Source organism: Colobus angolensis, unplaced genomic scaffold (genome assembly GCF_000951035.1).
Source record: "Colobus angolensis palliatus isolate OR3802 unplaced genomic scaffold, Cang.pa_1.0 Scaffold102, whole genome shotgun sequence".
Lineage (NCBI taxonomy): Eukaryota > Metazoa > Chordata > Mammalia > Primates > Cercopithecidae > Colobus > Colobus angolensis.
In genome coordinates, this window is record NW_012111142.1 from 877802 (window position 1) to 893130 (window position 15329).

Below are 15329 nucleotides of genomic sequence, written 5' to 3' on the forward strand. Positions count from 1 at the left end.
GGGGCACCATCTTTCTGGTAACATATATGACACTGTGTTATAATTATTTATGTGAGCTTGCCAGTTCCTGGAGGGCAAGAACTGTGTATCCTTGTTCTTTATATATTCAATATCTAGCACTGTGCTTGGTGCACAGTACAGTATATGATCAATACATCAGTGGGTCAACAGATGAATGAATGAATAAGTAAGTAACTTGATTGGTCAATTATTTAACTTCCCACTGAAGACAAAAATTTTTTCTGTAGGCTTTTCTTGAATACCTCCAAAGTTCTAGCCTGTGGAGAAAATGATGGAGTTTATTCATGATATAGTCATTTAGTTATCCAAATAAGCACTGATTGCCTATTCCATCTATTGTCTGTTTCATGACAGGCACTTTGATAGTTGCTGGGGATTCATACTTTTCAGTGATTCTCACACAGCACACCTCGATTGCTGGGGGTCCAGGGACCTTAATATTGACTCAATCGTGTATTAGTCAGGATTGTCCAGAGAAACAGAACCAATAAAATATCTTTATATATTATAAGGAATTGGCTCACGTGACAAGTCCCAAAATCTGCAGGGTGATTTGACAAGCTGGAGACCCAGAAGAGCCAATGGTTTGGTTTCAGGCCAAGTTCAAAGACCTGAGAACTAAGAGAGCTGATGGTGGAGCACCAGTCCAGAGGCCAGAAAGCTCAAGACCCAGAAAGAGCCTATGTTTCAGTTTGAGTCCAGAGGCAGGAAAAATCTCAGTATCACAGTTTGAGGCTGTTGGGCAGGAGGAATTTTCTGTTACTCAGGAGAGGACCAGGCTTTTTGTTCTATTCAGTCTTTCAACGAATTGACTGAGGCCCACTCACTTTACAGAGGGCTGTCTGCTTTACTCAGCCTCCCCATTTCAATGTTAATCTCATCCAAAGCACCCTGACAGAAATACCCAGAATAATGTTTGACTGAATATCAGGTATCCTGTGGCCCTGTCAAGTTGACACAAAAAATTACCGACTACACCTTCCAAACATGTTTTCTCCCCCACACAATGTTTAATATTATTCATATTCAGATGTAAATGTTTCCTTTTTCTTTAAAAAATTGACACCATCGATGGCAATAATAAACTAAAATTAACTGTCTTTGTTTAGATGGAGGAATTTATGACCCTCTACAGGTTGTTAGACATTAATTCACTTATTCAAACTACTCCCTGTGCTTAAGAATGGAGAAGCCGCTCACCCCTGTAATCACAGCAGTTTGGGAGGCTGAGGCGGGTGGGTCACCTGAGGTCCAGAGTTCAAGACCAGCCTGAACAGCGTGGAGAAATCCTGTCTCTACTAAAAATAAAAAATTACCTGGGTGTGGTGGCACATGCCTGTAATCCCAGCTACTCAGGAGGCTGAGGCAGGAGAATCACTTGAACCCAGAAGGTGGAGGTTACGGTGAGCAGAGATTGCGCCACTGCACTCCAGCCTGGGTAACAAGAGCAACACTCTGTCTCAAAAAAAAAAAAAAAAGAAAAAAAAAAAGAACGGAGAAGCCTGCATTTGAGTTCCAGTCCTTGCCATCATCTAGCTTTGTGGCCTTGAGTAAAACCTTTAAGAGTGTCAATTTCCTTATTCGTATGAATGCAGTGATTGGAGATAATCTTCAAGTTCCTTCTAGCTCTAACATTCAGTCATGAAATTATAATTTCACAAGTCAGAGGAATTAAAAAGACCCCACATATTGGGATGATGAAAAAGTTTTGGAAATAGTGATGGTGGTTGCACAATATTTTGGATGTACTTAATGCCACTGAATTGCACACTTAAAAATGGTTAAAATAGGAAACTTTATGTTGTATATATTTTATGGTAATAAAAACATTTTAAAAAGTACCTACATAGGCCGAATGCGGTGACTCACACCTGTAATCCCGGCACTTTGGGAGCTTGAAGTGAGTGGATCACTTGAGGCCAGGAATTCGAGACCAGCCTGGCCAGCATAGCAAAACCCCATCTCTACTAAAAATGTAAAAAATTAGCTGGGCATGGTGGCGTGAACCTGTAATCCCAGCTACTTGGGAGGCTGAGGCAGGAGAATTACTTGAATCCGGGAGGTGAAGGTTTCAGTTAGCTAAGATTGTGCCACTGCACTCCAGCCTGGGCAACAGAGCACAACTCTGTCTCAAAGGAAAAAAAAAAAAGTACTCACATAGATTCAACCATTGTCCTCCAACATTGAGGATCAGCTATTTAATCCATTAATGAACGAGGCTTATGCGACAGTGAGAAATGAGGAAAATAGCCCACAATGAAGCTCATGTGGATGGCTCTGGTTCAAAGGTACTCTGGCCCCAATGGCCTCCCTCGTACCCTTCTTGTCTGGATGCTATTGCACTGTCTGCCCCAGCCTCCCCGATGGCAGGGACTGCTTGAGTATCCAGGCTGTCCATGTCATCCATCCCTAACCCCAAAAAGGAAACTAGCAATTTTTAACTATCCTATCAATCTGGATCAAGAAGTTGTGAAAGTATTCTATTTTCTCTCTTTGCCTTTTCTTCCAGCCGAGAAAGGTTAGAGTCCTTAAAACCTGAAGTTAACTAAGAAGTGTTTGCAAAAAACAAAACTAGTCTGAATTGAATTTTTTTTTTTTTTTTGAGACGGAGTCTCGCTCTGTCGCCCAGGCTTGAGTGCAGTGGCCGGATCTCAGCTCACTGCAAGCTCCACCTCCCGGGTTTATGCCATTCTCCTGCCTCAGCCTCCCGAGTAGCTGGGTCTACAGGCACCCACCACCTCGCCCGGCTGGTTTTTTGTATTTTTTTTAGTAGAGACAGGGTTTCACCGAGTTAGCCAGGATGGTCTCGATCTCCTGACCTCGTGATCCGCCCATCTCGGCCTCCCAAAGTGCTGGGATTACAGGCTTGAGCCACCGCGCCCGGCTGAATTTTGCTTCATATTACTACTGCTGTGACTGTTGGTCTAAGTAACATTTATTGATTGCTTTTTAATGCCAGGTAGTGTTGTTAATTTATGGATCCATTTAATCTTCATAACATCCTTCAAATATTTTATATTTTAAACCTTATGACGAACTTGGCTGGAAGTTCTTATCCTTTGTCAGGAATTCTAGTCATCAGCCTAGGAGGAAAGGTATCTACCCTGTCCCTCTCCTCAGCACTAGCATAGACACTGTCTGCTGAAATTCCTCATTTGCATCCCAGTTCCTACAAGATATGAGAAGAGGACTCAATGAAAAGGCCATTGCCCCTTTGGAAGCCAGTAGAGAACTGCAGCTCTGAGGCTGCCTCTTTTTCTCTTACATGTACATGCCCATTTGCTTTGTTTCTTTGCCCTTTCCAACTTTTCCATAATTAAAAGGCTGAATGGTATCCCTTTCCTATTAATCTATTCTGCTTCCCATCTCTGTAAACTGATTCCTGACATACGCTGATCAGTTAGCACAGTCAGTGACTCACAATTCCTCTCCTGTCTCCCCTTGGTGGGGCTGGCCATTCAGCACTCACAGTTCATTCTTCATAAATAAAACCCCTGCCAACTGTTCACGTCTAACAAATTTAACATATTCCTCTCCTCAAACCATGTTCCTGTGTGTGGTCATAGCTGCCTGGTCATCCTCATATAGAGTCTTGGGTAACTAGTAATCAACAATAGGATGGCAGAGATGGGAATTCCGGGATGACCATGTTTGGTGAGGAACTGATAGTGTAATTTTGGGCAAAATGGATTTTTAAAACATTTTATCAAGATAGACGCAACACTAGATACTCAATTTTGTTAATTTTGTTTTTTTGAAGTTCAAGGTACATCCATCAAAATCACCAATCAAAACTATACGATTTTAACAAATGGATTCACTCAGATAACCTACATCTTTTCATGACTTCAGTGCCCCTCACCAGTCAGCCCTAGACCCTCAGAAGAAACTGCAGCTTGGATCTTTTTTTCATTATAGATTAATTTTACCTGTTCTAGAACTTCATATCAAAGGATCTATCCCAAATGTGCTCTTTTGTGTTCTTTTGCTTAGTATAACATCTATGAGATTCAGCTGTGATGTTATGTATATCATGTTCATCCCTTCTTCTTCTTTTTTTTTTTTTTTTGAGATGGAGTCTCACTCTGTTGTGCCCAGGCTGGTGTGCAGTGGCACCATCTCGGTTCACTGCAACCTCCACCTCCTGGGTTCAAGTGATTCTTCTGCCTCAGTCACCTGAGTAGATGGGATTACAGGTGTGCGCCACCATGCCCGGCTAATTTTTTGTATTTTTAGTAGATTCACCATGTTGGCCAGGCTGGTCTTGAACTCCTGACCTCAGGTGATCCACCCGCCTCAGTCCCCCAAAGTGCTGGGATTATAGGCGTGAGCCACCGTGCCTGGCCCATGTTCATCTCTTCTTATTGCTGAGTAGTATCTTATTGTTACGCATTTAATTTTGAATTTCAAATTATTTTAATAATACAAATGATGTATGTTTACATTTTATCTTGCAAAAATGTGAAACATGACAGATCAGAAGTCTGATATCTTTTGCCCAGTGCTGCCCCTTCTTATCCCTACCTGGAAGCAATTACTGGGGTCTGTTGGTGCAGCGCCTAATAATATTTTTCTTTATATGTATTCACAAACATGTATCTGTTCTTTTAGAAAACATGTAATTTTATTGTGTTTGTTTTAAGACAGCAGGCATCACTATATATATATATATATATATATATATATATATATATATATATATACTTGTAATTTGCTTTTTTTTTTTTTTGAGACAGGATCTTGCTCTGTTGCCTAGGCTAGAGTGGAGTGGTGCAATCTTAGCTCACTGCAGCCTCTACTTCCCAGGTTCAAGTAATTCTTGTGCCTCAACCTCTGGAGTAGCTGGGATTACAGGCACGTGCTTTTTGTATTTTTTGTAGAAACGAGGTTTTGCCATGTTGACCAGGCTGGTCTTGGACTCCTGGCCTCAAGCAGTCCACCTGCCTCGGCCTCCCAAAGTGCTGGTAATTACAGGTGTGAGCCACTGTGCCCGACCGCTTTTTTTACTCAATAGTATATCATAGAAATAACCATGTCTGTGCATAGAAATTTACCTTATTTTTTTAATGGTGCATAGTATTTCATAATATAGATATTCTATATTTTGAGTCATTACTGCGATGGTTTGTAGTTTTTTCCATTTCAACAAATGCTGTAGTAATCCTATTTGCCAAATTTCCTGGTGCACATGTGTTTTTATTTTGTTTTGTTTGGTTTTAGACAGGGTGTGGCTCTGTTGCCCAGGCCGGAGTGCAGTGGCACGATTTTGGCTCACTGAAATCTCTGCCTCCTGGACTCAAGCAATCCTTCCACCTCAGCCTTCTGAGTAGTTGGGACTACAGGCGCATGCTACCACACCCGGCTAACTTTTAATGTTTTTTTGGTAGAGACAAGATTCCACTATGTTGCCCAGGCTGGTCTCCAACTCCTGGCTCAAGCCATCTGCCTGCCTTGGTCTCCCAAAGTGCTGGGATACAGGAATGAGTCACTGCGCTTGGCCCCATGTGTTTTTGTAGTATAGGTGTGGAGAAGTGGAATTTCTGAGTCAGAGAGTTATATACATTTAAATTTCAATAGATTTGCCAAAGTACCTACACAAATGTATATACTCCCACTAATGCTTAGAGTGTTAGACAACTTTGAAGTGTTGGCTTCTCTATGGTTGAAAAATCTTACCCCATTTTAATTTGTATTTCACTAATTCTAAAAAGGTAGAATTTTTTTTTCTTATGATTACTGGCTATTTGTCTTTTCTCTGAAGAGGAATTCTCAGTTCAGTGTTTTTATTGGGTCATTTCTCTTTTGCTTGCTAGGTTTCTAGAAGTTCGCTTTAATATACATTACTATTCTAAGTGCCAAGCCTTTCTTCTATTTTTTTTTTTTGGAATTAAAACGACCCCATTTTGCGGTGGAGAGGCCATTTTTGTGGTACAAAACTTTTAAATTATCCCAACCTTTGGGTTATGAGTTTTGCTTTTTCAGGCTCTAAGAAGGTCTTCTTTACTTTAAGGTCATAAGCATAGGGTTTCATTTCCTTCTGATATTTTTATAGTTGTAGGTTGATTTTGATGTGCTTGTGGGACATTTGGGTAAAAAAGCAACTCCAATCTCTTCCAGTCTTTTAGCAAGTAAACATATTCCTACCACTTCAGGTATCTTGAATTTACAGTTGTGTTTTTCACCCTATTTCCAGTTTGGCAGTGAGGGGTTTTCAGATGGGGGCTAAATAAACAATATAGAAATATCCTATTTTAGGGTCTTACGTTCCTCTTCAAAATCCACCGTAACGATAGCCAAGATTTGGAAGCAACCTAAATGTCCATCATCAGATTAATAGGTAAAGAAAATGTGGTACATACACACAATGGAGTACTATTCAGCCCCCAAAAAAGAATGAGATCCTGTCATTTGCAACAACAGGGATGGAACAGGAGGTCATTATGGTAAATGAAATAAGCCAGGCACAGAAAGACAAACATCACATGTTCTCGCTTATCTGTGGGAGCTAAAATTTAAACCAATTGAGCTCATGGAGATAGATAATAGAAGGATGGTTATCAGATGCTGGGAAGGGTAGTTGGGGTGGGGTGGGGAGAAAGGGGTCACGGTTATTGGGTACAAAAAAATAGAATAAGTAAGATCTAGTATTTGTTGGCACCATTGGGTGACTACAGTAAAAAATAATTTAATTGTACATTTAAAAATAACTAAAAGAGTATAATTGGATTGCTTAAAATGCAAAGCATAAATGATTGATGTATGGATACCCTATTTACCTTGATGTGATTATTATGCATTGCATGCTTGAATCAAAACATCTCATGTAACCCATAAGTATATACGTCATGTACCCACAAAAATTAAAAATTAAATAAAATACATTTTAAATTCTGTTCAGACAAAAAAAATGTATTCACTCAGCAAATATGTTTTATGTGCCTGCTTGAGATAGGCATCAGGATGTAGCATGAAGACTGATTTCCCCCCGACCAGGCAGTGCTTACAGGCTGGTGAGAAGGCAGAAATAAAACAAATAGCAGTAAGTGTGATGACAGCCAAGAAGGAGACATCTAGCATAGAGTACTGACACATATCCAGATGTCCACTGAGGTCATGCTGTCCTTGGAGACTTAAATAAAATTAGCTTGGACCTTTCATCTCATGTCTTACAGGAAGTCCAATAACCTTCTCAAGATTCCTGTGAATTCCTCAGGGCTTTGCTATCCTTGGCTCTGAGCTTTTGCCCCACTCAATTCTGTTTCACTTGTCTCCCATCCCTGCAGCTGTTCTCTTCTCTCTGCTCTGCCCTGGCCCATTGGAACTTGGTTCATTCTCCTTGATTTCCCTTCAAGTCACTCATTCAATGTATGAGTTTATGAAACTCCACTGAAACTTTGAGGAGCTTTACACTCAACACTCCTTCTGCCGTCTTCCACTGGTGCCTGTCATGATGCTCACTGGTGACCCTTCTTTGTGGGTAGCAGAGCCTTTGTGCTTGGGTCCTGTTTCTGCCTCAAGACTTTCATATCTCCCAGCTTCTTGATTCAGAAGCTCAATTTATCCCAGTTTATTATGCAGACCCATGTCACATAATAAAGAGGCTCCTCCGGCCGAGTGCAGTGGCTCACACCTGTAATCCCAGCACTTTGGGAGGCCGAGGCGGGCAGATCGTTTGAAGTCAGGAGTTCGAGACCAACCTGGCCAACATGGTGAAACCTCGTCTCTACTAAAAGTACAAAAATTAGCTGAGTGTGGTGGCGCTCACCTGTAATGCCAGCTACTCGGGAAGCTGAGGCAGGAGAATCACTTGAACCCAGGAGGCGGAAGTTGCAGTGAGCTGAGATCACGCCACTGCACTCCAGCCTGGGCCATAAAGCACAACTCCGTCTCAAAAAAAAAAGAAAAGAAAAGAAAAGAAAAGAAAAGAAAAAAAGAAAAAGAGGCTTCTCCTTTAATAACAAAGAAAAAACTGGTAAGTGAGTCAGAGTTTCAGCCTTTCTTTGTTTCCCTCTGTAAGTGGAAGGGGCCAGTATACAGACAGATTTTCTCTTTGATAAGAATTATGCTACCCTCTCTTGTTAGCGGGCAGGAGCACATCCGAACTTAGTTTTGCGTTTCAGTAACTTCTTTTGCATGCTAGTGCATCGTGAGTAGTCACTGAGAAAGTAGCATGGAAGCGGAGATCTGAGGAGGAGTGGTTGTTATCCAGGTGAGGGATGGGGCTGGGAGAGGTTGGCTTGGAGAAGTGGTCTAGGCAGAGTGAGCAGTGCATGCAAGGACTCTGAGGTAGAGCAGAGCAAGGTTTACTCAAGAAATTAAGAGAAGCCTGGGCATGGTGGCTCACACCTTTAATCCCAGTACTTTGGGAGGCTGAGGTGGGAGGACTGCTTGAGTCCAGGAGTTCTAGATCAGCCTGGGCAACATAGCAAGACCCTGTCTCTACAAAAATTTAAAAATTGGCCAGACTTCATGGCATGTGTCTGCAGTCCCAGCTTTTAAGGAGGCTGGGATGGGAGGATCGCTTGAGCTCAGGAGGTTGAAGCTGCTAGTGAACCACGACTGTGCCACTGCACTCCAGCCTGGGTGACACACTGAGACCCTAACTCTTAAAAAAAAAAAAAAAAGAAGATGAATTAGAAGACACAAAACTCCTCCAGAACCAGTCCGTGGTGGGTGTTCTCTTGTAAGTAAGAAATGCTAGTCACTTGCTGTGTTGAAACTGAAAAGGGAAGAGGAGTCCAGTTTTGGTCTCAGATTTGGCTAAAGGCAATGAAGGAATTAGTTGTCTGTTCTTGTTTTCCAGAGCTGGTTTCTGCTTCCTCCTTAGGAAAGAATTCTGGTCAAAGCTTAGTAAGGAAGGGGCACCCTGAGGCGCGTTGGACCTCTGGTCCCATCATGACTGGGAAATCAGTTTTTAATGTTTCTGGGGTTTCCTTGGCCAAGAGGGTATCTGTTCAGTCAGTCCAGGGGTTTAGGATTTCATTTTTTGTTTCTCAAAGTGTAGGTGGTATAACATTTTGAATGCACAAAATGCCACTGAATTGTACAGTTTAAAGTGGATAGTTTTATAATATGTGACATGCATACTTATCAGTCATAGGAATGGGTGCTTCAATAACAAAAAGGTTACTCTGCCCACCGCATAGAGAATGAATTGGAGGAAATAAGAATGGAGAGAGGAAGGCCAGCCATGGTGGTTCACGCCTGTAATCCCAGCACTATGGGAGGCCGAGGTGGGTGGATCACCTGAGGTCAGGAGTTCAAGACCAGACTGGCCAACATGGCAAACCCCATCTCTACTAAAAATACAAAAATTAGCCAGGTGTGATGGTGCACAGCTGTAATTCCAGCTATCTGGGGGGTGGCTGAGGCATAGGAATCGCTGGAACACAGAAGGCAGAGGTCGCAGTGAGCCGAGATTGCACCACTGCACTCCTGCCTGGGAAACAGAGCAAGACTGTCTTAAAAAAAGAAAGAAAGAAAAAGAATGGAGAGAACAACGGGGAGGTTGCTGCAGTGTCCAGGTGCACAGTGACAGCAGCTCAGAGTAGGGAAGGGACAATGGGATCTGTGGTGCTGGAACTGCTGGGGAGATACTCAGGTAGAGAACCACACAGACAACTGCAAAAGGGTACAGGATTTTAGGAAACAGAGAGTGGGACAGAGGTAGGGGTGCAGACCTGGGAGGAGGAGCGCATTTACTGCTCCCAGGGGAAGTCACAACCCAGGATGAACTCATGGCGCAGTACGTGCAGCCATGTGGTCACAGGAGGAGGCCGTTTGTGAGGTCTTGAGCGAACACTATGATTTTGAAATGTGAGCCCAGAAAGACAGAGAAACATGAATAGTAATGTGAAGGGAAAACAAAGCTAAGGAAGTTTTGTATTTTTAGGTTAGAGGATAATTGAATGTGCATTAGGTTCAAAGAGTAGGAACCACTGGTAGGAAAGTGGAGCTGAGGCTATGCATTTTTGATGCAACTACATCAAACATGTACAGGCTGGCACTGCAAAGGAGCAGGAACCTTCCTTCCTCTGAGAGAGAACAGAGAGCAGGATGATGTCTGAGAGCAACTTTTATGTGGTAGGGATAAAAGTTATGGGACTTATACCCAAACGCGAGGGTAGAACCCAAAGGCAGCTTTGGAGAAACTGTGGCAGGACAGAGTAAAGGGGCAAAGGATGTGGACATGTTTGGGAAGGTTTTTAATTTATTTGTTTGTTTTGAGATGGAGTCCCGCTCTTGTTGCTCAGGCTGGTGTGCAATGGCGCAATCTCAGCTCACTGCAACCTCTGCCTCCCGGGTTCAAGTGATTCTCCTGCCTCAGCCTCCCGAGTAGCTGTTATTACAGGCAAGTGCCACCACCCTCAGCTAATTTTTGTACTTTATTAGTAGAGATGGGGTTTCGCCAAGTTGGCCAGGCTGCTCTTGAACTCCTGACCTCAGGTGATCCACCTGCCTTGGCCTCCCAAGCTGCTGGGATTACAGGTGTGAGCCACTGTGCCCGGCCATGGGAAGGGATTCTAGAGGGAAGTGGAAGTGAGTAAACTGGGTCTGGATAAGGGATTGCCAAGGATCCCTGAAAGTCAAGAACATACCTTTGGAGGGGAGCCAAGCATCTCACTATGTAATTTTTTTTTTTTTTCCCCAAAAGTACTAGGCCTAAGAACTAAGACAGTAATCCTGGTGGGTATAGTGTTGCATAAAATACTTTAATCAAGCCGCACTGAAATAGAATGGGAATGGCATGAAAGAAATACAAGTAGTATTATAAGAAATAGGATTTGAAAATCTTTTGTATATAAGTTCTCTTTTCAAAAGGAATGTTATTTAAAACTATTTTGAATAGATAACTCTATATTTAAATTAGCCATTGGGAATTATTTTTGCATTTAGGAGTACATCTATGTCATATAAATTATTATAATAAAATATAGGTCGCTTTTAAAAGGCCCATCTACTGAAACTGTATGTTTTAGAAGTTGTTGAGGGTTTTCATACCAGAGATAACATTAAAAAACTCAAACCTGCAACATTATGTAAATTGTTAGTACAATATACTAAAAATCTTTTGTACTAATTGATTAAGCACATGATTTGGAGAAATCATTTGGCTTCATTCACTGCTTTAAATATTACATATATTATTATAACTTGCAACCAATTATGACTGTAGTTGGCACTCTAGAAATTTAGTTGTGTAAGTCCAGGGTGTGGTGCCATGAGCACTACAAAGAGGAATAAGAAACAGTCCCTGCCCTGAGAAAGCTGATATCTAGTTGGGGCTGTAAGAGTTCATATGAAAAGGAGGGACGAGCGTCCTGGCTCATGCCTGTAATCTCAGCACTTTGGTCAGGAGTTTGAGAACAGCCTGGCCAATATGGTGAAGCCCTGTCTCTACTGAAAACACAAAAATTAGCTGAGTGTGGTGGTGTGTGCCTGTAGTCCCAGCTACTTGGGAGGCTGAGGCATGAGAATCCCTTGAACCCAGGAGATGGAGGTTGCAGTGAGCCGAGATCGTGCCCCTGGACTCCAGCCTGGTGACAGAGCAAGACTCGGTCTCAAAAGAAAAAACCCAAACAGAAACTAAAAACAAAAACAAACCAGTTCATATGAAAAGGCAACTAACATCCAAACAAGATGAACTAGAATCTCATAACTGGTGGAGAAGTAACAGCTTTGGAAGATTCAAAGGGTCAGAGCTCACTTTAAAACTCAGACATAGGGGTGGGTAAGTGGGGTAGTTAAGAAACCTCGCCATGGACTAAGGTGTATTTGAATTGAAACTTGCTGGTGTGAAAAGAGTAGTTATTTTTCTTGAGAGCTGAAAAGAACACACAAGAAGATCAAAACACATAAAGACACATAACACATCGGGAAAGTCAGGTTTCTTCTGGTCAGTAGACCAGCTGGCTGGAGCATAGAAGAGATGTGCAAGGGGTAGCAGGATGGGGTTTTGAATTTAAGGAGGGTATGAACTGTGGAGCATGCCATTAGGAGAATTAGGTAGAGAAAAAGGCTAGACTGACAGCTCTTCTATGGTACTGACTAATCAGAGCTGAAGTATATTGAATGAATTAGCACACAGAAAGACCATACCACAATGCCTATTACAAAGCAAGTGTTCCACGAGCGACATCAGCATTACTGTTACTGGGCTGAGGTGTGCACAATGATCTTGACACCTCTAGCCACTTTATGCCAAACACATCAAACATTGCTCTTCATTCCTTATCCTCCTCACCAAACTGTTTCTGCTCGTCTCCTCCAGCACAGCAAGTGATGGAATCGTTCAAACCATGAACCCTTTTCTCACCACTCTCTATATCCGGCCCACAACCAGCCCTATCCTTTCTGCTTCCAAAATATATTTTTCACCATTCCACTTTCCTTTGTCTTCACTGTCATCATTCTGCATTTACTTAGACTTCTGCAATGGTTTCCTGTCCACATTTCCATTTTTGCTACCCTACAATGTATTTTCAATTCAGAATGGTCTTTAATATAGATAGCCGGGCATCATGGCGGTATGCACCTGTAGTCCCAGCTACTCAGGATTGCTTGAGCCCAAGAATTTGAGGCTCTAGTGTGCTATGATAGCACCTGTGAATAGTCACTGCATTCCAGCTTGGGCAATATAGTGAGACTATATATATATACTTCATTTTCCTGCCTCTTCATTCTCACTGCATCACCCTTTCCCTTTGTTGACCAATGCACTAGACTTGATGCTTTCATAGCTCAGGCCTACTGAGGTTCTATTCCCTCTGTCTGAAATATCTGCCTGCCCACTGTACCCTTGTCTATCTAGCTCTTTCTTATTCTTCAGGTGGCAGCTTCAGCATCACCCTCTCAGAGGCTTCCCACGAGCATCAAATCTAAAGCAGGTTCTGTTCCCCCCAACTCCCATTGTGGGCTAATTCACCCATTGCCCTTCCAATGCCTTCGCAGCAAATGGCCCTATGCAAACGTGTACTTATATTTTTGCATTTGCTGGTTTTATGTCTATACTGGATGCTTTCAAGTAGAGGTATTACAAAGTCAATTCAACTGACCTTAAACAATAGGACATTTTATTATCTCCCATAAGTGGAAATCGGAGGCAGGATGGGATTCAGAGCTGGCTGAGTCAGCAGTTTAAGATGTCCTATTCTTTCATTCTCTGTACTCCACTGTCCGTGGCATCAGTGTCACCCTGAAGCTGCTGACACTGGTGAAAGATGGCAGCCAGCTAGGATAGACGTTACCTGCTGGCTTCTTCACATTTACTGGGAGACAGAGTCTTTCCTTGCAACCCAAATCCTTTCAGTCAGGTTGAACCAAATTAGGTCACATGTTCCCCCTACCATCAGGAAAAATGCTTTATGCTATTTGCAGTGAGTCTTGGTTTCTGACCAAATAAGTAGGATGGATTTATTATTCTTGTCATAGGACTAAGAAATCCAACTCTATGACTGAAGTCAATGGAATTGGGGGATAAACAATCCTGGGAGTGCAATACTGGGGAGTCAACCCTGTTATCCACTGACATCTCCACATTCAGTATGGAAAAGCATCATGCCTGTTTCATTCATTCCTATGTACTCAACTTCAGGCCTTCTTGCTTTTAATTTGGTGCTCACCACCCCAAGCAACGACAAGAAAGCATGTGTAGCTTAAAAAGAGATGGAGGGCAACAAATAGTACTGAAAAAAGGCGCTGAAGTCAAAACTTTGGAGAACCCCTTGATTTAGGGCACACATTCTCAGTGGAGGAGATACTGCCTATAAAGGAGTGAAAATGAATTATTGCAGAAGGAAAAGAAACGGAGATTACAATGATTTGTATCTCTCCAAAATGCAACCCAATCCAAAGAAAACCTTATCCTCTAGTATTTAATTTCCCTTGTTAGGGAGAATTCAAATTAAATTAAAATTTCTTCTTCAAGGGGAGGGAGACTTAATTAATAAAAAATGAGAAACATTGAATTATGGGACAAGAGAAGGAAGAGGCCATAATGAGCAATTTAGGGCTGATGAGAGAGAATGGAGGAAATCTAGAAAAATCTCAATCTCAATGTGTGTACTTAACTATTAAAAAATATCTAGTTATAGTCCCTAAGTAATAGACACAGAAACTTAAAATTCTTTTTAACCAAAACATTAGGAAAAACTCCTGAATATGGCATTCTATCTCAGTCAGGAAAATCATTACTCCTCCTCTTCTGAAACAGACAAAAAGGGACATAGATGAGACCTGGCTGGTATGGGTTTTTTGTTTGTTTGTTTTGTTTTGTTTTGTTTTTAGAAAGGGTCTCACTTTGTTGCCCAGACTAGAGTGCAGTGGCGTGATCTCAGCTCACTATAGCCTGGACCTCCTAGACTCAAGCAATCCTCCCTCCAGAGTAGCCGGGACTACAGGCATTTGTCGCCATGCTTGGTTAATTTTTGTATTTTTAGCAGAGACCGGGTTTCACCATACTGGCCAGGCTGGTCTCAAACTCCTGACCATGTGATCCACCCACTTCAGCCTTCCAAAATGCTGGGATTACAGGTGAGAGACATGGCACCCATGGCACCTGGACCCGGCTAGCATGTTTTAAGAATATAATTATTCTGCCAGATATACATTAAAAAAAATGTAATCATTAGGGCAGTTCATCGCCATGGGAAAAAGAACTTGTGGTATTTCAGGACTTCTTTCCACATACCAGTCACTCTGATAGGCAAAACAAGTTCATATTGCCTAAGTTTTTCAAATATATTATCAATGAGGTTTAGATGAGTATTCAATCAACTGGAGGAAAAAACATACCCTACAGTATAGTTTACAAAATTTCTAAAATAAACCTATCTGAAAAGCAGATGAACCGTATATGCCATGAGGACTAGCATGAGCCTGAGCCCTATTTTCCTTGGGCTATAATAGGACATTTTTTTCCTAGCTATATAAAGTGACCTGGAATCTCCTTAGTTTTGATACTTATCAACATTGATAAGCAATGTTGGTTACTGGCAGCAGGAGGCTTTGGTGAATGAAAAGATATTGGTAGGACCTCCTTCAGGATCTCAGGGAAGACTCATGTTTAACAAATACTCTTAACTGGTACCATGATAAAAAAATCTCCGGAAACATATTTTACCATTTAAACAATGACAATGAATGCTTAAATGACATTATATGTAACCCTTGGATTAGATAAAAGATAATTATAGAAGATCAAAACTTCAACCTTCACAGGATCTTTAAAACTCAGCAATGTTTTGGTTTAGGTATAAACATTCAATTACTTTCCCCTCAAGTTTGGAATAGGAAAAACTCTTTTTTTT